The sequence below is a fragment of the Caloenas nicobarica genome, chromosome 5, assembly GCF_036013445.1.
Source record: "Caloenas nicobarica isolate bCalNic1 chromosome 5, bCalNic1.hap1, whole genome shotgun sequence".
NCBI classification, from domain to species: Eukaryota; Metazoa; Chordata; class Aves; order Columbiformes; family Columbidae; genus Caloenas; species Caloenas nicobarica.
In genome coordinates, this window is record NC_088249.1 from 49,763,766 (window position 1) to 49,789,618 (window position 25,853).

At 41.2% G+C, this 25,853-nt stretch overlaps 1 protein-coding gene across 3 annotated transcripts in view; it reads left to right on the forward strand.

Annotated features, from left to right (window-relative positions):
- Positions 1-25,853, forward strand: part of TSPAN4 (tetraspanin 4) — a 465,016-nt gene that overhangs the window by 94,351 nt on the left and 344,812 nt on the right. Inside the window, exons 3-4 of one of the 3 annotated variants that reach the window (XM_065635457.1) lie at positions 24,339-24,408; positions 24,907-25,007. The exons of 1 other annotated variant lie outside the window; for it this stretch is intronic. The gene's annotated coding sequence lies outside the window, so the exon portion shown is untranslated. The remainder of the gene's footprint in view (positions 1-24,338; positions 24,409-24,906; positions 25,008-25,853) is intronic. One more of the 3 variants, XM_065635456.1, reaches the window with a different exon arrangement.

Consider the following 25,853-nt stretch of genomic DNA (forward strand, 5'->3'; position numbering starts at 1 on the left):
AGCTCAGTGATGAATTACCTTAAACTTGAAAATGAACTCCTTGTCCTGGTGTCAGGATGGATTATAATCTTAAATGTGATTTGTAAGAGAAAACAAATATTTTGCTTGTGACTTTTTTCATCATACAATGGGTAAACAGAGCACAGAAAGCAGATACTTCTTTGAAAGAGGCAATGATGGCTGAAGGACTACTAAACTAATAACTATTCCCCAGCATTTCCAAATATCAGAACCATGCAATTATTTGAGACTTGTAAAATTTGTTTCTGAGTCAAGTTCCTTTTCTTTCATATCCACTTCATTTAAACATTCTGGGGAAAAAAAAACCCCTTTATTTGTTTCAGAGTTTCAGCGTCCTTTCCAGGTAAGGTATAGGGGCTTGCAATGTGTATTCTCAGGACACTTGGGGAGAAGACTTTCAGTTGCCTTTGCCAGTTACTGAGGCTGGCTGCTAAAGAGGTAGGAAAGAGAGAGCTTGGGGTTAAATTTAATTTTCTCTGAATGCTTGGAAGGAAGAAAGCTGCTATCACTTTGCTACTCAGAAAACTCACTTTTTTGAATTGCTGAGACTGATTTTTAATTCCAGTTGTGGCCCATATTCTTTATTCTATACAACTTCTTTTTAACCAGTAACTGATAGAGTCTTCTCCCAGCATTGTTATTGTAAATTAAACTTAGAAGGCACATGAGGTGATATAATGGCTAATTTTTGTCCTGAAGCAAAATATCCACCTTAGCATTTACACTTGTTGAGGTAAAGCGTAGGACGTTTTGTGTATTTCCCCCTTCACCCTCATGCTTATTGCTTTTTTCACTCATTCTGTATGTGTACTTGAAATATTTGAGGAATTTTCATGCATCTGTGTGGAGTTAACCTGTGTTCCTTGTGCTTATTAGGATAAATGTTTTGTCATCAATAATCTTGAGTAGGAATGGTGAATTAATAACTTGTGCTCATGTCTTTTGTTGAATTTATAGTCCACATAATTTATGGTGTGGCATTGTTATATGGTATTTAGTCAAAGATTTTTGAGGAGTAAAATGCAGCCTCTGACTTTGACCTTGGGCATGTGGTGGGCAGAGATGTGGTAACAAATTTCTTGGTTTGCCCAGCTGTCCATAGCTACATTGCTTAAATCTCCTGTGGTTGCAGCAGGTTGAGAGGACATACGGAAGAGCTGCTGTAAGGTACTATGACTCAGCTAGCACACTGTAACCCGCTCAATTTCCTGCAATTTGCTAATGGATCTGCCACAGTGACATATATCCCTGGGCCAGTCACATCTGTATTGTGTTGAAGCCCTGGGACTACTGTGGAAACTAGCAGTTCTGTAGTGGTTTTGCAGGAAGAATAAGGTATGGAGTAAGCACTAAGTTCCAGTGGGTAGAATTGCTTTTTTATTAAAATATGTTCATGCTTTGTTTTGAGTATTTTCAATTAGCTGCAGATTTGTTATGAAATAGTATGATGTTCTTGTGGCCAGCAAGGAGAGGACTTCTGAGCTTGGTATTGGGGTCAGTGTATAAGCTGGAGGACTCTGTGTTCTGGAATAGGATTGGTACCAGGACTGCCATGCAACTTGTGATCTGCTGATCTTTGGATGAAGAGATCCAAAGATATGGTAGTCATGTCACTAATGAACAGCAGGAAAGGCTATAGTTTGTTTTTTTTTTTTTCCTGCTGTTCTTATACTTCTTGAACTATATCTCATCCTCACTAAGGACTCTTGAGTTTAGAGTTGGATGATTTACTTCCTAAGCCTTGCCCTGTCCAGCCCTGGGTGGCTTGGCAAATGAAAGGGGAGCATGGGGGAATAGTGGCCAGAACTTGAACTTTGAGAACTGTACTCTGTTGTTGCAAATTAGAAGAAAGTAGGTTGGTTTCTTTTCTGTCTGGGAGGGATAACAAAAAACTTAAATGCTGTCGCTGACTGCCTGGAAGGCAGTTGTGCCCTTCTGGTCCATTGTGGCTGGTTGGCTTGCAAGCTCAGACATAACTTAAAATGCAGTCCTCTTAGGTTTTCTGAAGTTAAGGCTCCAGGGCACAGTTCTGCTACAGTGATCTGCAAAATTTCTAGCTGTGCAGTTCATTCTAGTCTGTGTGGCTCCTGAGACAGTTCATTGTCTGTCAGAGCTGCATGTTTTTTCCCTGTTTCAAGAATGTGGTTACAAAGAGTGCATTTCTGGCTTATTGCTTTGAACATCTTTTCTTCCACCACCCAAGTGCAAAGCACTCATCTTCATTGTCAGCTCTTCATATTCTACCCCTGCCTCTCATCTCTTGTCCAGTGCAGCATTGAGACATCACTCCCCATCTGCCCGAGTGCTCATTTGTCATGCATTCCCATAAAGCCTCCTTCATGTTTTCTTCCATGTCACATCTGGCATCCAAGAGGAGTCCTGGTTAAAGATCAAGAAAGCTGATGACTTTTCTCATTCTCAGTCTTTCCTTACCTCTCCTCTGCCAGTAACAGTAAGATGATGAGACAGCTGCTGCATGGGGAATACCTGCAGAGCCAGCTCCAGGCATGTCCCTGGAAGCAGTTGCTCAAGGGAGAAGCTGCTGTGGGTGAGAGAGTAGCCATCCATGTTCCACTTTCTTTGCCCGTGGCAGTACCCTGTTGCTGCCCAGGGAGGAGGAGGTGTGCGGGGTGGGGGAGCTCTGCCTGCCAGGTCTGGCCTGGCTCCTGTTGAGCCTCTCTGCTCCTGTTCCTCCAGCAGCTCAAGGCTGCCTCAGCTCTCCTCAGCGTTCAGTAAGGGCTGCCTTGCTAAGAAGCTTCGAGCTGGCAAGTGATGCCATCATGACAGTCTCTTTCATACATCTCCCTCACAGCTGTCTGAATCGGTTCCTCTCCTGGGGACTTGGATGACAAGCCCTTTGAGGCAGGGACGATGTCCCCATAACTCTGTGCCCACTGTGTTTGATAAGGTGCTTAGCAAAGTATGCAGGAACTCTGAGGTGCTGCTATGGTTTCAATGCTCAACAATTCCTTCAGTACTTCAACTGTCGGTCACTATGTGCTTGATTCAGCTCTGTTCTCCTCTCTTACCCTGAAAAGCACAGTGAAATTTAAATTTTGTGAAAGAGGAAGTGCATGTTTCCTCATCAATGAAAGAAATAGTGCCAGCTGTGGTTTCAATATTAATAGGAACCAAAGCCTCCCTAGAAGAGAATTTTTCCTCCTCTCCCTTGGCAGACAATATGTTTTATATGCCTCAGTTGTTTGTATACTTCATAAAGCGTCTAAAGTAGAATTATTGAATAAACACCCTAATGTTGAACCCATGTGTTTTCATGGCTGGCTTCACACAGATTTTTTTTTAAAAATCTTTGTTTACAGGACACAGTGTATTATACCCCCTCCCAATGCTTGCACTCCTCCAGAAGAGCCAGAATCCACTTCTAAAGCTTTTTGTTTAGCTTACTGTAGTTCTGTTCTAACCTGGGAATTGTTTCCTTATAGTGTGGCAAAATGATATATCCAGCTCTGTTATTGATATAGGTGCATCACAACTAAGGGTCTGATTGAGAATCTGCATGGGACTGTGAATCTTTCTATTGATTTTTCAATAGGTTTTGACTGTACATCTAATTGCCTATCATTCTCGGTGAATCTGTGCTGCTCTGTTTACTTTGCTTGATGAGTGAGATAAGGATCGTTTTGTTTCTTGGTGACGTATTCCCAGGAGTCTTACATTTTCTCATCTGTACAATGGTCACTTTATGTTTTAGCAACCTGATGCTAATAAGTGCTGCAGCATTAGCTGTGCCTTGGAGACAAAGCTGCTGTAGTGCAGAACCCCTGTCCATGTGGCTTGCATGTTCCTCTTGGCCAGAGTATAAATGGGTGACTATGGCTACCCTCTATCTACATCAAAACTCCCACAATATTATTTTTGTGGAGGGATGATGTGTCACTCTGCCCTTTGCTTATGTTGCCCATATTTTATGGTCTTTCCTTGTCAATTCCTGGTTACTATTGTGGTTTTTCTCTGTGTTCCTCTTTACCTTATGTCCCACTGGTATTTTTGCAAACACAAACAGTTTGGCCTTTTTGCCCTCCAGTGCTTTCTATTCCCAACTATGTGAATGTTACTTTCTACTTTGTTTTTTGATGGTTTATGGCTTGTTTTTATCTCCTGGACAGGTAGCTGGCCCTTCTCTGTGGAGCTCAGTGGGTGCTTCGAGTGTGCATCCAGCTAGACAAAGATCATTAGCTTGGTATTCCCTCACAGTCAGGAGGAAGATTACAGGATCAGGATTTTTATCGGGGTGGTTCACTAACGTAGTCACAATTCAAACACTTGTTTAGGTGAGCGTTCATAGGAACAGACTATATAGCCTGGTGAGAATGAGGAACCAAGCAACTAGACCAAAAGCAATGATGCAGAACCAAGATCCAGCAACATGTGCTTCATGGCTTTGTTGCAAGGTCCTTACTCCTGTTTTGGACACTAGACCCTCACTCACATAACCCTCTGCTTCTAGTTAACAGTCTAGGTTGCAAAATTGTAAGTATTGAAAGCAACTAGTTATGTGCTGACCTGAGCTGCATGACAGCTTGCTGGAGCTCTGCAAATTTTCTGTCCCAATCCCTGAACACAAATGCCTTTACTTGAGCAAACAAATCATCTTCAGATAATCTAGTGTGCTGCTTGTGGTGGAAGGGCAGTGGCTGTGGTCATTACATCTTCCAAATCTGCCTTTGTGATTCCTCTGTGTTGGCAAATCCCCCCATCAATGCCTGGGTGACCACCCCACATCACAAACCTAGCCTTAGTGGTACTCGATCCTTGGTATCTCCACTGAGACTTCATAGTGACATCATTACCTTCTGGAAGGGCTGATCGTGTGCCTGTGTGCCCATTTTCTGTGGTTTTGTTGAATGGAACAACAAGGCGTTGTTGTGCTTCTTGGAGTCATGTCTGGAAAATATTTCTGGGCATCTCAGAGAGCAGCTAAGAAGTCTTTATTATTTCCTGAGGAAGTTGAGCTTCTGCAGAATCTGAATCTTATCTGTAGCCCACATTAATTTATTGCATTTATGGATTGAGCAGGCTGCATTCAGTATGTCAATTGAATGGAGAGATGATTTAAAAACATGAAGTGTTCTGGAGAGAGATTAAACTGTTTTCTTGTTTCATATCTCTCTGCCAGTCATGAAAATTGAAACTGCAAATATTAATAAATTAATTGACACATTTGCTAGTCTCATTGTAATGATACAGCCAATCCACAAGCAGTCAAATGATGAGTCATACCTTCAAAAGCAGGAGATTTTTTTTAATATCATGAGCTTATTTCACAGTGTTGGGTTTTGTTTTTAATTTGTCTTTATGAACGTTTAGGGTTAGTGTTGCCAAGCTTTCTTCCACGATCAGGAGCAGAAACGTATTTTTGTACCTTTTTTAAAGACAGTGCGCTTATACTCAAGAGGAGACTTATAATAATAGTAAAAGTTGATGGATCTACAACTTCCTCTGTATTCTTTCAGTTGTGATTTAAAGCACCTTAAAGAAACAGCTCCCTGTGACAAGCAAAGAATAATGTTAATTGAGGATTCTTGAAATGGATGTATAGTCGGCACTTTTTCTTCCACCCTTCACTTTTTTTTTTTTCCTTTACTGAATTCAGAAGTTCTTAGAATCTAAACAGCAGCCACTGCTTTCTCAGTGTCCATGCACCAGGATCACAGCACTTTGGACAGGAAAACTGCGCAGGGTAAATTCCAAAAACTTCCTCGAAGGCCCTGTTGCACTTTCTTATCCTTGTTTGATTCTAGCCATTTATTTTCCTAATATTTTTGTGGCTATGTTGGAGCTGTAGTACTGTACTAGGCCCTGATACTAATAAAACATTATGCTGATATAAAAATAATCAGGGTAGCCAGATTTAAAAGCAGTTTGACGTGTTGGAGGGGTTCTCTCAATACTAAGTGACCAGGTCATAAAATGAGAGTTAAAATGTATTGCCAATGAATGCAAAGTAATGCATGTAGAAAGAAAATAACCTTCTTTCTTTCCCTACCAAAAACCCCACAAAGTACTTGAGGGCAGTGATGATGAATCATACCTCAAGTAAGGCTGCTTTGCAAAAGTTGCTCCTGGTAAGTCTTTGGAAGCATTAGCTCCATGTTCAGAGATAATTAAAGAGGCAAATAAAAGGGAAGGTCTTTTTTTTTTTTTCCCTACTGTGCATGAATTCATCAATTTCTAGACTCATCAGCCTGGAAAAGAGGTAAAGGAGAGGTCACGGGAGAAGGCTAATGAAATCATGAAGAAGGGACAGAAGATAAATTAGGGAATGATTGTTCACCTTCTCATAAATCAGGAACTAGAAACCATCTGATGAAATAGGTAGTAGTTTTTAAGTAAATGAAAATATATTTTCCTGCAACATAGAACGGAGCTGTGGAACTCACCACTACATCATGCTGTTGAGGCTAAAAGCATACATGACTAGAGAAATTAATGGAGGAGAGAATCATGGGCTATTTAATAGAATGGTTCAATGCCAGTCTCTAGCTGAGGAGCTGTAAGCTTCTAATATTCAGCTGGAGCACTATAAGGAAAGAGATGTACCAGGAGGAAGGTCAGGCTACTTCTAATTTCTGACTCCTTCCATATTCACTCCCACCTATTCATTACTTGGGAGTGGATGGTGGGCTGGTTACACTTATGTGTTCCTGTGGGGCTGTTTCTAGTTACTTGGTTTGTGTAAGTCTGTATATCTAAGCAGCTTTACTAGATTGGTAAGAAACTACTTAGAGTCATGTGAGCAGGTTCATATTTCCCATGTCTTCACATATGTGTACATATTTTTTCTGGAAAGCTTTTCTACATAATTGGAATGCATCTGTGTTATTTCAATGAAATAAGCTCTTGATGCAGATTACATCGTGCGGAGAAATCCACACAGATGCACTTATGAAAATCACCACTAGTTGTCACTCAATCCCTATTTTAAAGCTGGCTTCAAGACCAATTGGAGCTCTTTCAGCTTCTGTAAAAATGATGTCTTGGACTCCAAAGAACAAATATCTGAGACAAATTTTGCCATGGAGTCATTCTGAAACATAGTGATAAGAATCAGTTTAAATCCAAGAGATGGCAGCCTCTGCAGGTGTTGTTCTGTGGGTTTTGGCTTTCTGAATAATTATTCTTAACAGCATGTTGTCCAAGCCCCAGACTAGTCTGGGCCCTGGTGTGTCAGCTGCTGTCTGAATACTGCATCGTAGCTCCTCTCTCTGGAGAGGTGATGATCTCAATGGACATGTTCCCTTCAGGAGGAGAAGTTACAGAAGAATGAGAACGCTACATCAATACCTCAGTCAGCTTGGGTTTAGTTTTTCATCAGTGTTTTCCTGGGTGGAAATTAGCAGGACTGAAAAGGAGTGTGGCAAAAGCCCTGATGAGGAGGAAGGGGCTCTGTAGAGGTGTTATGCAGCTTATTCCCAGGACGATTTCCTTTCTCTGACTTCTTTTGGTTAAAAATCCAAGTCCTTGTTTACTGTGAATGTAAGCTGTTTTACAGGTGCATGTTTTGCTTGCTTTTATTTCTTTGGTACTTTTATTCAAAGCCAGTATGAGTCTGAGGAAAATAATAAATTTTATAAACTTGATAAGCATCTTCTTTTTCCATCTTTAGCTCAGTGTGTCACAGGCTCATATTCAGAGCACACGTTTTATTGTTTGTGTTAGAGCTAGCGTTGTGTTGAACAAATCATGTTCTATATCAGTTGAGGCTTGATGCTGTGAAGTTAGGAAGGGAGAGATGCTGATTGTCTTGAAGAGTTTGCAGTCTGAGTAAATCACAGGAAAATGCAAACACACCAAAATTCAGGCTTTTATTTTCTCATTATTTTAGCAAAAATGTTTTGTCCTTCTTTGTTTTGATGGCTGTCAAGCCTGTCTTGTGATTTTTCTCTTCTACCAGTCTTGTGTTTGGCCCGCCCTACTCCACAAAGAGGTGCAAGCATAAACCTGGCTAATAATACCTGGCGATGATGCAGATTATCACTGTCAGGAGAGCTGTATCAGCAGTGCAGGCATTATGGGCTCTCTTTGCTCCGTGGAAGAAGACAGAAAAGAAGTTGCCTGCTTTGCGGGCTTATAAGGAAAAAGCATTCCTGTCTCTACATGCTTTGGCTTCCGTGAATATATGTGAGGTAGTAGTCAATGATGGAATCAGCGAGCAAGAGCAATTAGGATGTTCTCTGCCCTCTTCTCTCATGCTCACTTTGTAAGTACCGTTATGCACTCTACGATTTGCAGAGGTAGCAAAGACGGAAAACAGAGCAAAGCAGCCTGCACTGTGTGACTGGAAAGGTCTGACATACGCTTGTTCCTACAAATCAATTGCTGTTTCCAGTCTCTTGGTGCTTAAGTGGTTAGGTAAAGCGGTGTTCAAAGGAAAAAAAAAAAAAGATACACAAAACCAAAGCAAACACAATACAAAAAACCTCAAAACTCAAACAAAAAACCCCCCTGCCACAAAAATCACAAACCAAACCTAAAAACCCCACAACCAACCCCCGCCCCTCCCCCCCAAATGAAACCCCTTCCATTTTTCAGGATTTAAAGAAAATTATTTATTTTTGTCAAAATTCCCTTTTTTAATGTAATGAAACTGTAAGGATTTGTTTTTCAATGACTTGTTCATTGTAACAGTAAAAGTGTTGTGCTGAGTTAATGCGATAAAATTTAATAGAAAGTATTGTTCAATCTCTTCTCTCTTCTCCTTCTGAAAAGGAAGAAAGAAAATCAGCTCAAACTGGATTGCTCTCAAGGTGTTCCTTCAAGGTTAGAGAATGTTTCCTGCCTCAGCTACCCATTTCCTTTGAAATAATTATGTTTTGGAAATGATGTGAGCCAGGACATCAAAAGGGGTGTCAAGGGAACAAGGGATTATTTGGAACCAATGGGCAAGCACGTTTATGCATTTGTATCCCAGGACTTACTGTGTTTCATTTATATACTGAGATAAGTGTGATGGGGATTTTTATTTGCATGAGAAACATGTGCCTTTTTATCTCTGTATCAGTCCATAATTTGATTCCTTTGTTGAAACCTGTATTATACATCATTTTCTAATATTTTCTTCATTCTTTCATTTTCTAAGTGCCATTTGAAAACCATGGAGATTGGGCAATCCCGTCCTCTGTATCTTTTTATATGTAGAGGAAAATGATCAGAAACTTCTTATTGTTCTTAATTGCCTTTTAATTATTTTATGCTTTAATTAAGTCTCACCATTCCTTATTAAGGATATTGTTCAGGAAGTGGTTTAGTTATCCTGCACAAGCAGCATCTGTGAAAGCTTTTGGTAGCTGTTGCCTTGGCAAGGAGGATTTTCACTAATGTAAGAAAATATCACACGATGAGGTTTGCTGCTCCACTATCACCTGGGCCAGCTTTGGGGAAGCTGTGGGGCAAAAGCTAGAAACCCAAATTTATACTATGCCTAGGAAACAAGTTCCTGAGGATGGAGCAGCCTAGCCTGGAGATAATCATAGCACTCATAAAGTGACTATTTTCATGGTTTATGCTGCACAGCTCAGAATCTTTATTAGCCAATTTGATGGATTCCTTGATCCAAGCCATTTTGTAATAAAATCAGAGGTGCCAGACGGTGACTTCTTAGGTGCTTATGTCATGTCTCCTGTGGTGGCAAAAAGTCTGAGACAGGGAGCAATGCGTTACAATGCACACGACAATTAACACCAGCCTGCCTGCATGCATATGAGAGAAGGGTGCTGCTGCCAAGACCAGAACTTCAAGAGCTAAGTTAGTACACCCGGTGATACAGGCGTAATTTGGCCTGGAGGAGGTCCTTCAGCTCAGTCACTGACTCTTCATTTCAACAGTTGCACAAAATTTGTTTCTACCACAACCAGACTCTGAGCTCAAGTGAAAAATTCCTGTGTCACTGTAACATGAAGAATAAAGTACATGCTAAAGCAAACAACTTCAGCTAAGAGTATGTCTGAAGTGAAGCTCCTTAATTAAATGTAAAGCTTGAGGATCACTTTCAAGAGTAGTTAAGTTTTCCAAACAAGGTCCATGCAGAGACAGCATCTGGATAACCATAGCAAAGTGAGAGAAGCTTGTGAAGTTGCAGTAGCATTGAGGGAGTTTTACCAGCCTCTCCAGTATACTGGAGGTTTGTTTAGTTTGATAGGGCACCACTGCAGGATTAGTCGAATGAAAGCGTGTCTTCATGTGCTGTAGTCAGACTCTCAGTAGAATGAACCTATATCTCCTTGATTGATACACCTAAAACATTCTGCTTTTGCAAAGGTTAGCGTTAGCCGTAAGACCCACTTAAGTAGCTTAGCTCAAGGCATTGCAATGAGGGTGATATAATTTGGGTGAATAACTCATGGTGATCAATCTCATATCGGGGCACTCAGAGAAGCAGAGATGATCTGCTGTCTTTGTATGTGTGTCTGCAAAAAAACCAAAGTTGTGTAGCACACTTCAGGGTTGAAGTTGTGTACAACACTCTCAAACATGTTGACATTTTGGATATTCAGCTGTGAATAAATGAAAGTCTGCCTATCAGTTCATCAGGGAATCCAGCAAATGAGGAACTGCAGTAATTAAAATCTTGCTGGTGTGAAATCCTACTGAAAATACTTAGTATCTGCCATCCAGCATTTTTTAAGTACTTAACAAGCTTTTGACTTTCTTATGAGTAGGTAAACATCAATATCTCCCATTTTACAGAGACTGGTATACAAGAGTCAAATGACTTTCCCTAGTTATACGCAATGAACATAAGCAGAGTTCTCTGATCAGGTCTTTCCATATATGCAGTCACAGTTATTACGAAGTCTTATCTGCTGGAGGTGGAATATGAGTTTTAGGAACTTGTCAATCAAGGAAGGATCAAGCGGCTTTCTCTGAAAGAAGTGAACAGTCTGTTGTGAAAGGAGCTATGGCTGTAAATTCACTTCTTCCTTGCACAGATTTTTTTCATCAGTAAAAGAGCAGTACTGGCGGTTGATTCTTAAAGAAAGAAATTATTCCTCAATCAAGAGTATAAGGCCACTTTTAAAATACAGGCCTGAGCCTTACTTAGCATGTAAACCGTATCAACATACTGTATGAAATGGCTTATTGCAGGAACAGGATACTTGAAAGCAGTCAGATCAGTAATAAAGTGTAGCTTGACAAAAATCTGGTTGAAAATAATTGAATAATTTCTGCACATTGTGAAGTATTTCAAGTGGAACATAAGACTTCTTCACCTTCATGGAAATGTAATTGCATTTCGTATAAACCCATGAAAACTTGTAGCCAGAACCTGCCTTTCAGCTTAAATGGGATACTGGGGGAGGCATTAGAAAGGTCAACAGATTGATATAGACTCTGAAAGACTAAAGTCAAACCTTGATGATATTGAAGGGAGAAGAAAAAAGGATGAAAGTGCTGAAATAAGTTTGATTTTAACACAGGTCCCTGCTACTTCAGTGTATTCTGGTATGCTTTTTTTGGTGACATCCTGCTTACAAAGCTGTACCTGGAAAACCAAATCATGCTTAGAGAAGTAACCTGTGGTTCTGCTGTGATGACTAAAACATTTAGACAAAGCAGCTGACAAATATGTATATGGTTTTCCTTTTCCTGAGCTCTATGTGTGCAAAACTCCATTGCAACACCATTGCGAGATTCATAGAACTGCCATATTTTAAACATTAAGGTGGCTTTTTTTCACAAGCAAGTTCATCATAAAGGCACTGAAATGTAGTTTATTTCTAAGATGATATGTTGTATGTTCCTATTCCTGCAGATGAAATCACTGATTATATACTGCAAGTATTAACTGAACCTGAAACAAAATAAATGCAAACCAATAAAATTAACTTATCTCCCAGCTGAAATGCAGCTGAGGCAGGGAGCTGTGGTAACCATTTTGGATGACACAATACAAGTTTGGAGAGTGGGAAGAGGAACCGATAAGACCCTTCTGTGAAACTTCAGGAAGACAGTAAGCACAATGGTTTTAGTGCCATGACATGGAATTTGTCCAAGATACCTGCATGAAGACCAGTATAATATATTTGTTACTATTTATAGACTTTTATTTAAAGATTTCCAGGTAGCTGAGTTCCAAGACTTCTATTGTCCTTAAAGAGTTCAGTGTGGCAGTCAAAGTGGTGATGATTGATCAGGTGTAGTGAGCATGAATACATTTTTGACAGATGCAATTAAGCTGTGTGTCTTAGCAACATTTTTCTTAGCCACAGGTCAATGTACTCTCAATTTATTCAGGGCTTTTTCTTAAGTGACAAATGGTGCTGGGCAGCTGTTTCAGAAATAGGACTCATTTCAGTGTCAGAGGTGAGAAAATGCTTTTTGTTGTGTGTAAGGGAAAGGCCAACACAAGTCCCCACAGAAGGAGCTTTAGAAAGCACTGCAGCTTTATACTATGTGGGAGAACTTTTTGTCTATGAAAGCAAAAGGTAGAGAGCACTCCTGTTGCTACTGTAGACGCTGAATATTGCGCTGCCTAGCACCCTGCTAGCATTCATGCAAATGCAGGACTCTGACTGTTGCACATCACCTGTGGTCACAGAGCCGGTGTCATATAGCTCCTAACCTCTCCACTCTGGGACGGTACCTACCTTTTATTCTAGCATGTGACCTGCTTTTACACAAGCCCTGCCTTCTCTCCCATTTTCCTCCTATTGCCATACTTGCTTTCTGGTTGCTCGGTGAGCCACCACTCTTGTGCCAGAGTGTCTTGGGGTTTAAGTCCCCAGTATAGCCGTGAAAGCCTGTTGTAGTTTAGCTCCAGCTCCCCACCCCCAGCCGGCAGCTAAATCCACTTGCCGCTCGCTCACATCTTCCCTGACTCTGGTGGGATAGGCAGGAGAATCAGGAGACAAAAGGCAACACTAGGGGGTTGTGATAAGAACAGTTTAACCGAACAGTGAAAAAAGGAAAAAAATAATCCGAAATAAATAAACAATAACAACAGTAGTGAAAGAATATACAAAGCAACCTCTCACCACGTGTCAATCCCAACACTGCAGCTCACCTCCTCTGAAGCAGCAGTTGTGGATTCCCAACTGTAGCCTGTGCCCAAACCTCCCCCATCCTGGACAGCAGCTCATCCCGAAACACAACAGCACCAAACTGCATGGTCCGGAGAGAACCAAGAGCATCCTGGACCACCCTGCTCCTGGCAGCAAGAAAGAGAGAGACCAGCCCTCCCCAGCCAGCCCCCCTTTTATAACTGAGCATGACCTTCTATGGTATGGAATACCCCTTTGGCTAGTTTTGGGTCAGCTGTCCTGGCTGTGTCATCCCCTCAGCTAGCTGTGGATATCAACCCTATTTCAGCCAACCCAGCACAAAGCCCCAGTCCAATTTGAAATGTGGAGCTCTTTGTTATTGCCCTTTGCATACCAGACTGTTCCACAGCATTTCTCCAGTCTGGTTGCCTTTCTTGCTTTGTACCTCGAACTGGAAAAAATGGTCAGTTAGTCCAATTCAGGGGCTGAGGTCTGTTTGAAACACTGGACTGGAAATGTATAAAAAAGAAATACACTAGATTGTCTTGTGAACCATGGTCACAGTTCCAAGACCTATAGGGAATCTTTTCTTGTGGAGAAAAAAAAAAAGTTCATCCTTCTTCCCTTAGTCCTTGATCTCTGGTACTAGAGATTAAAATATAAAAGGCATTCTTTTAGCATGCGATCACTTTATCAGGAGTTTATCTCCTGACAAGAAATAGGAAGGAGAAGACTGTTGTTGCTTAGTCTGTTCCCATGCTGCCCACTAAGAGTTGTGTAAAGCAGATGACTTTATGGCTTGTGATGGCTTTCTAGCAGTCTTCTGTGCTCTTCTGCAACAGTCCTGCAGAACAGTATAAGTATGCAGAAGATGGCAAAGAGCAGAGGAATGTATGTCCTTTCTGTATCTCAATAGACACATTCAGGGGTTAGCAATTGCTGGATTGTCTCTAGTAATCATATTTGCAGCCATCTAAAGTCACAAAGCATGGTTTGGTGTTGATAGTTGTAGTTGTTTAAAATAACTGTGTTTAAACCGCCAAGCCTGTGGGAACTGTGTTGATTAAGAGAGAAAAATGCCAGATGTTTCAGGTACTGTGCATGTTGAGAAGGGATTAATTAATAATTTGTATAGTTATGTATTTTCTATGACTAAAGCTCATATACTGAGAAAAAAAGATTAGTTTCATGTACTAAGGGTTAGTCAGGAAGAGCTGTTGCAAAACTTCAGATTGGATATTAGGAAAAAATTGTTCATGGAAAGGTTTGTGAAGCACTGGAACAGGCTGCCCAGGGAAGTGGTGGAGTCACCATCCCTGGAGGTGTTTAAAAGGCGCATAGATGAGGTTTGTAGGTTTAGTACTAGAGTTAGGTTAGGTTACGGTTGGACTCGATGATCTTGAGAGTCTCTTCCAACTGGAATGATTCTATTATAAAAGTGGTTAATGATTTTCACTGCACTTTTTATGAATCACATAAATACAGTGATAAGCACAGTGAATTTCAGCTTTCAAGGTCTCATGTTAGATGGTTCCCACAGCACCTGTCCTGTACTCGTTAGATATTTATCTAAGGATATATATGTATTAATATATATAAAATAAAATAGATCAGCTTCATAAATATGGATTTGTAGAACAAAACCATGCCAAAAGGCTCAACACCCACATTTGTATATTTTTTAGGGATATTTACTTTGGACTGGCTCTTGCTGTAGCTCTGCTCACTGCCAACACAATGTGCTATCTTGCACTATCTACTGAGATCACTTGTCATGCACTATCTACTGAGATCACTTGTCAATCTGTGTAGCTATAATCCATGTCTGAATGGGAGCAGTGACAGCGTAGGTGTGGTGTTTTCAGACAGGCAGCTTGTGATAACACGGCTGTGTTTCTCTATGGACATTTTTACAATGTGCATCTGGACAAAGTGGCAGCTGCTGAAGTCATAATTACTCAACACCTGATGCAAACAGTCATCTCTGAGACAGACCACTTGCAACATAACACCAAACTTTAAATGTAGTTGATTACCTTTTTTTTAAGAAAATTTAAATTTTTCTTCATGAATGTGAAGCATTCTCATTTCACAGTTGCCAGCTCTGTTTATTTTGTTAAATGTGACATTACCCCTTGGAGGCTTCACAGGCTGCTCAATTCAAGGAAGCTGCACGCTCTGTCTCCGGAGCCTTCGATGCTGCTCATCAGTATGAAGTATCTTTGTAGTGCTGACTGCATGAGTTCAGTTATACTATTAGTTAAAAAAAACCTTTAAATTTTGGATTTCTGGAATTTCTCCATAACCACCTTTAGAAACTGGCCCACCTTTGTTTCTCTTGATCCTCATTTAAAATCAGTTGATGTGAAGGGACGTGGAAATAGCCATGTGAAGGGTGGATGGCCAGTTTCCTCTGGCATTTGGAAATTCGTTAAGGATTCTGATTCCTTACTGACTTGGAGCAAACCCTAAAAATCTTAAAAGACTGAACGAAGGAAAGCTCTGTAGCCTCGCATGTGTGTATAGGGAGATATTTGACTTACAGTCCATATTTTTCTGTTTCAAATTTCAAAACTGAAATATTTCATTTATATTCTGGTATCTGAAGTGTAAATGTAATATGCAGAAAAAAGTATGGATTTTATACTGAAGGGAAAGTGATTTAAAAATGAAAAGTGAGCAAAACCCTCTTCCTTCTGAAAATGTTGTGGGGTGGAATGACTCGTATCCTATATTTTTATTGGTTTTTTAATATTGTCAACATGGTTTTGATTTTATTAAACACTAAGATTTCAGCAGAAATACTTGTTCTGATGAGTTGTGGATCTTTTGAAATGCTGTGTTTTTCTGTTGTTGCTGTTGCTACTACCACATTATTGTGATGCAGAGGCAGAATTTAGATTAGATTTTCACAGTGCTAACTGGAATCCTTACAATGAAGAGTGTCTCAATAAGGTTATTGTGTTTCAACATGCAGAGAAGCTAATCCTGATCCTGTTGATGTCATTGACAAATACCACAGTGAACTTTGCTGAGATGTGGATTTCAGTTGAATGATTCAAGGTTATGCTTTCTCTGATAAGCTGAAGCCCTTTGTTTTTGAGGCACTGGATAAAGTGATTTTATTTGGGTTTCTTTAGGCTTTGCTTTAAATGCAACTTCCGTTACGTATCTTTTTTCCTCTTTCCCATTCTGTTGGGCTTTGTTCTTTCACTATGAATTCCAAATGCAATGTGCATAAGTCAGAGGAGGCAGGAATGATATCAGTTCTAGAAATAAATGAAAATGAACCCCCACTCAAGTCCACCAGTTTCATTCACTTCCTCAGCATCATGGCTGAGTTCAGAGTCTGAAGCCTCTTCAAAGAGGCTCTCCTCTACAATGGCAGTTTTCAGCCCCGCTAGAATATACTTAAAACAAAAAATAATCTCTGTATATTATTTCTGTATAGTCAAACACTCTGAAACTTTCCCAGAAGAGTCCATTTTGCACAAGTTTAACCATTTCAATACCTTTAGTGTCCGAATGCTGTAAATAAATAATGAATTAATGAATCTATTGTTTCTTATAGTTTGTATTATTTCTGGATTTAAGTCATTTTGATCTTGTGGTACCAGCTGAAGCTCTCTGGAAGAGGGCAGTCTCTCTTCTATCCCAGAGTACATTTTTCACATGGATTTTGCCAGTAAAGGGGAACTCTGTTTTATGTCTGAGTTATTTTTCCTTTTCCAGCGTGTTTATTGTGTTCAAGGAAAGGACAGAACTAATGTGCAGTTTTTGCTTGTTATACAGTCATGTAAAATTATAAATTTTTGAGTAAATATTCATGATTTCTAATTTCTAACTCTGCTCGGTGAAGAGTCTGCTTACAATAAATGACTTAATTGTGTTTCTTCAGACTTGTTTAGAAGATTTCTGTTAAAAGTATATCACTAAGTTAAAGCAGTTGCTTGCTCTTATTATCAGAGGCACAGTTACCTAGGGACAGTTAAAAGATGTCCGATTATAACAGTGTCCTGCATATTATATTATCCATGCTTGCTCTCTGCAAATCCCAGTTTCTTCTTGGAAAGTGCCATAGCTTTTCACAGCACTCATACACAGTCTTAATGGGAGTGCAAGCAAGGCTGTCTTAATGCAGTGCTTATAATTAACCCTTGGATGTTTGGGCAAGCACCTGGACTGTACAAATACACTGTAAACTGTAATTATGCACCTTTGTAGTTGTAAGCGCTGGGTGATTCTACTGTTGCTTTGACTTGAAGGCATTATCACACTTGCCATGACATGGCTTGATGGCCTCATTCCCCATCAGGATCTCTTTGCACTGTGTTCCTTACAAACATGCTGTAAGTGATGTTGAAGAATTAAGCATCTAGATGGGCAATACAGAAAGGAAATATCATTACATTCCTTTCAGAAATAAGGCTCTAAAAATGGTAGGTTCAGGTCAGGTCTATGGGAAAGTGACACCTGCACCCAGCTCTAAGTCTTGGGCAAAGGGCAGAGGGTTAAGGCTGCCCATCCTTTGCATAGAGCTCCTGGCTATTCTGAGATAGGCATTTCCCTGATGTGTTGTTTCAGTGATTATTTGCTTTTTCATCTTGTTACAAAGCTTCAGAAAGCACTCAGCCAGATGTGCTCTTTGATATTCTGGATGTTTCACTCTTTTATGTTTACTTAAGTCAATATATGTCAGTTTTTCATCTGTAAAGAAGAGCTAAAACTTTCCTGTTTAATACTGTGCTGTGTGAATAGATTAAGAGGTTCATTTCTTTTCTGCTGTGTCAGGAAGAGAGTTAATATGGTTTAAAGATGAAAATAAATACTTCAGATCTGATCTTTCTTTCCTCCCTCTCTCCCAGTTTTACACATATAGTTTGTGTCATGGAGGCACCCCAAAAGTCAATTTAGGCAGATGATAAGCCTCAAACAGACTTTACTCTAACCAGAACTGTTCAGCAGAAAATCAACTAGAAACAAGGTTTATCCAAAATTATTCAGCACTCAGACAACATTATAAAACACACGTTTGTGTACTGGTTAGGAGTTCGGTTACTACACAGCTGATTCAAACTCAAGGGATCAGATCCCAAAACTCCAGAGTGATGATTCATAATGTGCATCTTCCCACTCTTACAGAGTGAGGACTCAAGGGTACCCAGATCACTTACCAGTTTGGTAAGATGTCTCAGCCTTCGAGGAATGTTCGTTTGATGGCCAGTCTAAGGAGGCGAGTCTTCGACTGCAGACCCACTGCTCTGAGGAAGATCAACTCAGTAGGTGTCTCCGATGGCTCTTTTTTTACCCTCATTGAATCTGAGCTGTGGTTATTTATTGTAGTGTTCCAGAAACTTCTCTCAACCAAGGCATTTCCTTGGTCAAGGGCCCTGTCTGTTGACCAACGGACATGTGCATGACCATAGTGGTCCATCGGTCTAGAAGTTTCTGTTGCTTTCAGGTTGGAGGAGGGGGGAGTGCATCTGCCACACTTTGTATCTGAAGTTTTTGCTCACACCTATCCATTTATGATTTAAATAACACACATTTAAAATGTATTATCCCTTTTGGATTGCACAGGGTAACGCCTACTTATTCCTACTTTCTTTGACTTTGTTTCATAAGTGTAAGAAGGGATGTTGCTCTTTGGAGGCAGCTTGTTCATTTTACTTATTTATTATCAGGAAAGTGTGTTAAGCATGATGTTGAGTGAGTTGAGATCAGGAGTCAGGCTGTAGTTCCCAAAGAGAGACAATATAATCTTGTGGTTAAGATCAAAGGCTGCAGATCTTGCATTTAGTCGCTCTCTTTGCACATCCTTCAGTATCCCAAAGTCATAAAGTGAGAGAGCTTAAATTTCCCTGTCTAGCCTAGGTGTTGTAAGAATAAATTAATTGGTGTAGATGAGTCACTTGAATGCTCTGGGACTATGGGTTATTTAAAAACCTAAATTTATCACTGAAGCCAGACTTTTCTAAAGGGCTCTGCTTGGCTTTTAAGCTCATGCCAGTAGTTGTCTTACCACTGTCATTTAGGATTTGTATCACAGTTGTGCCTAGAAGCCCACATGGACATCAATAATGTATTACACAAAGGCTTATTATTCAGGAGTCCTTGCCCTAAAGAACTTGCAGTCAAGTCAGAGGCAATAAATGGATATGAATAACATGAGAGAATGGGGAGAACATGGCAATGTAGTACACCATGTATATATATAGCTGCCCAACTGCTCACATTTTGCTGTTTGTGGTTGCTTTTTGGCCTTCCTACCTGATGAGATCTCTGATGCTAGAAGGGCATGAAGACTTTTAACAGGTATTCATATGTACAGGTACTGCCAGGGAAGAGGAGAGGACAAAACTGGTTCCTGAAAAGCTTTGCAGATGGCCGATACAGATTGATTTTGTTATAGAGGAGCTGGGAGATCAGTATGTGATAAAGTGTGGTGAGAAGCCAGGAAGCTCAGCATTAAAACAAGCAACTGAGAGCAAGTGGAGAGAATCATAGGACTTATTGTGATTGTAGCTTTAAACTGGGGAATAATCTCTCTACAGCAGCATTTTAAACAAATGTAAGTAGTACAACATTGCATTTATCAAGAGAGGAGAGAAGCGGAAGAGATTTCAGTAGCAAATTTCCTAGCAAGATCGTTGCCAGATTAGCTTGCAGACCAGTCTGTCTGTGCGCTGCAAGGTGTATTTCTGCCCTAAATTGAATTATTCTAGCTGTCAGCAAATGCTTGATAATATAGTGATCTGTGCTTGAGAGATTCGCTCTTTATATTAGTGTTGTATTGCATTCAGTGCTGAGGCTAAGACAGAGCCACTCATCTTTACCTCATGGTCCCACATGGACTCACTTAACTTAGTCATGAGTGGGGAATTAAATAAGGAGACAGACCTTGTCAGCTCCAGGCATTAATATAAATCTTGGTGCTTGTAATACATTTACATGGCTCCCCCAGGTCTATCTGGATTTATAATCGTCTCATTTGCAGATCTTCTGGGATACTGACCACTCACTTCTGCTTTGTAGTTCTTCAAATCAGAATTTGGCCCAGGAGATAACCAGCAGTAAATTTTTCTGACAGGCACTCAGTAAGCATAGACATTTGCCCACCTTAGTGTGTATAGGCATTTCCTCAAGTAACAATAAACACTCTGCTTGGGAAACAAGGGCTCGTGCTTATCAGGCAACAGATTTTTCTCTCAAATTTCTCTTGTTCAGATGCATTTTACCTTTAAACATTTTAGAGTTATCAGTTCCCAATGGCTGATACAAGGTCTTCATGAACACATTTAGTGATCTTTTTATTTAGAAAGGGCACGTCTGCATCCTGGGGCCCTGAATTAATGAATGAGTAGTCAGTATGTTTGTTTCTCACAGGGATTTCAGTAAGAGGCTCATCCTTGTTTCTTTATCTTAATCACATGGAGATGCGTTAAGAATATACGTAGCGGTATTGTGGTCCTAAAGCAGGCATGATCCACTAGTTAAGATGGCTTATGTTATGCCTAAGCCTTTACTGATGATTTTGTGGAAGGTCCATGAGCTGAATGGAGCTTGGAGTTTGATTTACCCTGAAGAAACATCTTACAGAAGGAAAGATGCAGACATGCTGGAACAGAATAGTAAAGACATGCTACTTGTGCTCTGTTTTTCTGGACAACTAGCAGTTTTCTGTATTTGAGTTGGTGAGCTATTGCCTATAAACACCACTGAGCTGTTTGTACAAAATCATACAGAAGCAGGGAAGGGTGCATGGCTGGAGTCTAGTATGTGTTTGTTTGTTTTTTTTTTCTCCTGGAACCTTAGAAAATACTTCTTTGGTCTCAAAGTTAGGTAGAACTCTTCCATTCCTTTCTATTTCAACACTCTCATATTACTACAAATAAATAAATAAATGCCAGCATATAATTTTATAAGTAGTCTGCACTGGGAGGTGGAGACTTGAGCCTTCATTCTTCCAAGCAGATGCTCATTTTACTGGCTTTTATCAGAAGATTGCCCAACTGCTGCAGAGCCTTAAAGCAAATGCCATTTCTGGGACTTCTTTCCTTCCATAGGAAGCATCAAGGTAGTGTAAACCAGAGTAGCTGATAATGTTGCTAGGTACTTGCATTTCTAATGTAGATATGTTGTGAAATCCAAAGTAAGCTTAAGAAATAACGTTAGCAGAATCAAAGAGAGGCTGATGTCTCTGTAGCTATATAAAGGGCATTCAGACTGTCAGCGTTTATTTTGGCAGCAAGAGACATGGATGCTGTGACAAAGCTTTATTAAGGTGACTCTTTCTATTATACAAACTGACTGTTGTGCATTTCCTCACTCCAGCTGATGAATGTTGGTGCAGAGGCAGAAGCTACTGACTCTGTATCTTCACTGATCTTCTGGTTTCAGCTGTTTCAAGAACCAAGTCATGGCAGGCTTCAGCCAGTTACAGACCAGCTGATCATGACAGTAGAGGACTGGATGGATAATGGCAGCGAGGTCGGGTCAGCTGATGTGTTTTTCAAATGCAGCTTTCAGTACTATGTGGCCAGGCATTTCTTTGAGTGCCTGGTACAGCCATTCTGTATCACTTTGGGCTCAATTTTGTCCTCATGCACATGTGAACCATTCACAGTGGAGATGGTGAGCTGTGCATGTATGACTGCAAAGGCAGAATTTAGTTCAGTCTTGTGCTAAAGTTGAGTGGCAGCAGTTGGTGATAGAATCAGTTGCTTTCTATTTTATTACCTAAATCTGCTATGCTACTTGCTGTCTTTCTCTCACCACCTTCGCCTTCTATTCATTCCAGGTGGAGGCTAATACAAGCACTGCACAAATTATTAGAGCTTTGGGGTAACTCAGAGAGAAACTGCAATGTTAATTCAAGATACAGCATCAAAAGCTGGAAACATTCCCAACTGATGAAAGATTTGTGTGCATGTTTGTGTGTATATGTATATTGTCTGACTGGTTGATATTTGATTGTGGGGTTTTTTTAATTGAATTTGGAGCATGAATACAAAACATCTTCTGTTTCCGCTACTGCAGAGACAGTATTTACAGCTGAAACCTTTATGGTGACAGTCCCTCTGTAGCATATGTTTCAGAGTATTGCTGTGCTGCTGCCTATGACCTTTCAAGTCTTTGTGGTAACAACCACAGTAATATTTTTCCCTTCCTTTACTTAGGTCAGATTTGCCTGATGTCAGCTAAAACCTCGTCAGCTGGTCAGAAATACTCAGCTTTTCTTGTATTGTTAAATGGAATGGAGGCTCCTGGCATGGTGTCAATAGTCTGCTATTAGTAAATGGATACAAATGAACTAAGCCTTTGCTTTTCCTTGCTCACATTTTATTTTGTTTTTTTCTTAAAAGAAGGTTTATTGTCTATATGATGAACTGTCAGGCTCAGAGATCTTTTTCAAGCACTGTGTTGCTACTGAGCAATTCTGAATCACAGACCAGGAGTTTTGCAGTTGTGCACGCAACGCCAACCAGGTGCCACAGCAGGAGTTCAAAGGGAAGACCTGCTGACCCACAGCTCCTCGCTCCGTTTCTGGACATGAGGTTGTAGCCAGCTGTCTCTCGCTGGAGGGGGAACTTGAAATACTCACACTGCAGGTGTGAGTCTGTGAGAGATATTGATCTTCAAGACTATACTTCTTTATTTGTTTTATAATGCAACTGCTTGGCCCTAACTCCCAAGGACTCATCCTTAGAATTGTAGAATCATAGAATAGTTTGGGTTGGAAGGCACTTTCAGAAGTCATCTAGTCCCACCCCCCTGCAATGACCAGAGACATCTTCAACTAGATCAGGTTGCTCAGAGCCCCATCCAGCCTGGCCTTGAATGTTTCCAGGGATGGGACATCTACCACCTCTCTGGGCAACCTGAGTATTTTACCACCCTCATTGTGGAAAGTTTCTTCCCCTTGACTAGCCCGAGACTCCCATCTTTTAGTTTAAAACCATTACCCCTTGTCCCACTGCAACAGGCCCCGCTAAAAAGGCTGTCGCCATCTTTCTTATAGGCCCCTTTTAAGAATCCTTATTTTCGTCAGCTAAGCTTCAATATGATTCATACTCACGGGTCTGGTTTCCTCTCACAAGCTTAATGGCCATAGAGGGTCTTGGTATTAAACAAGCACATGAATGTGTGGAGGACAGGGCCAACAGCATCCTGGCTTGTATCAGGAATAGCGTGGCCAGCAGGACTAGAGAAGTGATTGTGCCGCTGTACTCGGCGCTGGTGAGGCTCGACCTTGAATCCTGTGTTCAGTTTTGGGCCTCTCGTCATAAGAGGGACATTGAGGTATTAGAGTGCAGAGGAGGGCGACGAAGCTGGTGAGGGGCCTGGAGCACAAGTCTTATGAGGAGCAGCTGAGGGAACTGGGGCTGTTTAGCGTGGAGAAAAGGAGGCTGAGGGGAGACCTTATTGCTGTCTATACCTGAAAGGAGGTTGTAGCGTGGAGGGTGTTGGTCTCTTCTCCCAAGTATCAAGTGATAAGACAAGAGGAAATGGCCTCAACTTGAATCAGGGGAGGTTTAGGTTGGATATAAGGAAAAAATTATTCACGGAAAGGATTGTCAGGCATTAGAACAGGCTGCCCAAGGAAGTGGTTGAATCACCATCACTGGAGGTGTTTAAGAGGCGTTTAGACAAGGTTCTTAGGGACACAGTTTAGTGCTAGAGTTAGGTTATGGTTGGACTTGATGATCCTGAGGGTCTTTTCCAACTGAAATGATTCTGTGATTCTATGACTTGCTGTGTGCTGAAGCCCCAATGTTAGCATGCCTCACCTTTTCATAAGCGATGCCCTCAAGTGAAGGTTCTATCATGCCAGTAAATGGGATTTTTGTGCCTGACTCATAAGTGAGTTGTCCCCTAATTCAACAGGGATGCAAATAAATGAGGAAAATTATAGCTAAAATGTGGAGGGAATATTTAATGTAGTTAATTAATATGTAATGTAATTTGAAGAGTTAAAGAAAGTTTGCTGCCTTCATATTCCTTCTGAAGATTTACAGCAAAAGAGGCTTGGTTACGTGCTGTCCTCTCACTACTGGGCTTTGAATATGCATCCAGCCAATCTTGCTGATTGACTGACAATGTGAGGTGGCTGCATAAACAATAATACTAATTCCTGCAGCATTTTTCCTAAAGGCTGATGCTGCCTGCCTTTATCTGTAGCTAAGCAGCCACTTGTCCTTCGGTGGAGATGGAGGCCCATATGAGTGATTTCAAAATGGCAGAAGTTTAAGATGCAAATGCAGTAATTTCTTCATCTTTATATAACTGAGTGCTCTTTTTGTGCTTCTCTGCCAGCAGGTTGCACAGAAGTTTGTTGACAGCAGAGAAGCAGCAAGGCTCAGGAAGCATTCACCCTGGTCAGGAGGTGCATATTCTCTGGAGTGCAAGATTTATGCATGTGTCTATTTTCCAAGAGTGACCTCTTTTGCCTCTTTTTTCTAGATTATTCTTGTTCCAAGCCTGTCTTTTCTCAGTGTGGCCCTACAGCCATTGCCAAGTCCCTTCCCTATAGCTCTGCTTTAGTCTGTGTGTCCTTGATCACTTAACTACTTTTGTAGACTTTCAACCTACAGTTTCTCTCCTTACTCCATCAAATACCGTGTTTTCTTGCCAGTTTCCCTGCCTTTGCCCAGCCAGTTGCAATTTCCTGCTCCCCTCTTTATTCTTAAATCTTGGTTTGCTTTTCCTCCAATCCTCACTGCCCTGTACAAGCTTTTAAAAATATTTGTGTCTTCATTCACCTGCCTGTCTCCCCCCATGGATGGTGCTTGACTCCTTTCCCTGCTTTGTGTGCCACTTTCTCTGCCTTATTGACAGCAGGGAGAGCTCAGAGTACTGACGTGTGCTTCTCTTACCTGTGCAGTGTCAACACCCAGGTGTGGCTCAACCCGGAGCTGCTGCTGCAGAACATCCTGCCCAGTTCCCCCACTGGGTGTGAGCTCATTGCAGCTGGACTCCACATAGGTATGAGATATCCTAAAGCCTAATGAATGTTTGCAGAGCCCACGCAGACTGAATCACAGAATCACACAGAATCACACAGTGTTAGGGATTGGAAGGGACCTCAAAAGATCATCTAGTCCAATCCCCCTGCCGGAGCAGGAACACCCAGATGAGGCTACATAGGAAGGTGTCCAGGCGGGTTTTGAATGTCTCCAGAGAAGGAGACTCCACAACCTCCCTGGGCAGCCTGTTCCAGTGTTCTGTTACCCTCACTGAGAAGAATTTTCTTCTCATATTAAAGTGGAACCTCCTGTGTTCCAGTTTGTATCCATTACCCCTTGTCCTATCATTGGTTGCACTGAGAAGAGCCTGGCTCCATCCTCATGACACTCACCCTTTACATATTTATAAACATTACTGAGGTCACCCCTCAGTCTCCCCTTCTCCAAGCTAAAGAGACCCAGCTCCCTCAGCCTTTCCTCATAAGGGAGATGCTCCACTCCCTTAATCATCTTTGTGGCCCTGCGCTGGACTCTCTCCAGCAGTTCCCTGTCCTTCTTGAACTGAGGGGCCCAGAACTAGACACAATATTCCAGATGAGGTCTCACCAGGGCAGAGTAGAGGGGAAGGAGAACCTCTCTTGACCTGCTAACCACCCCCCTTCTAATACACCCCAGGATGCCATTGGCCTTCTTGGCCGCAAGGGCACAGTGCTGGCTCACGGTCATCCTGCTGTCCACCAGGACCACCAGGTCCCTTTCCCCTACACTGCTCTCTAATAGGTCATTCCCCAACCTGTACTGGAACCTGGGGTTGTTCCTGCCCAGATGCAAGACTCTACACTTGCCCTTGTTATATTTCATTAAA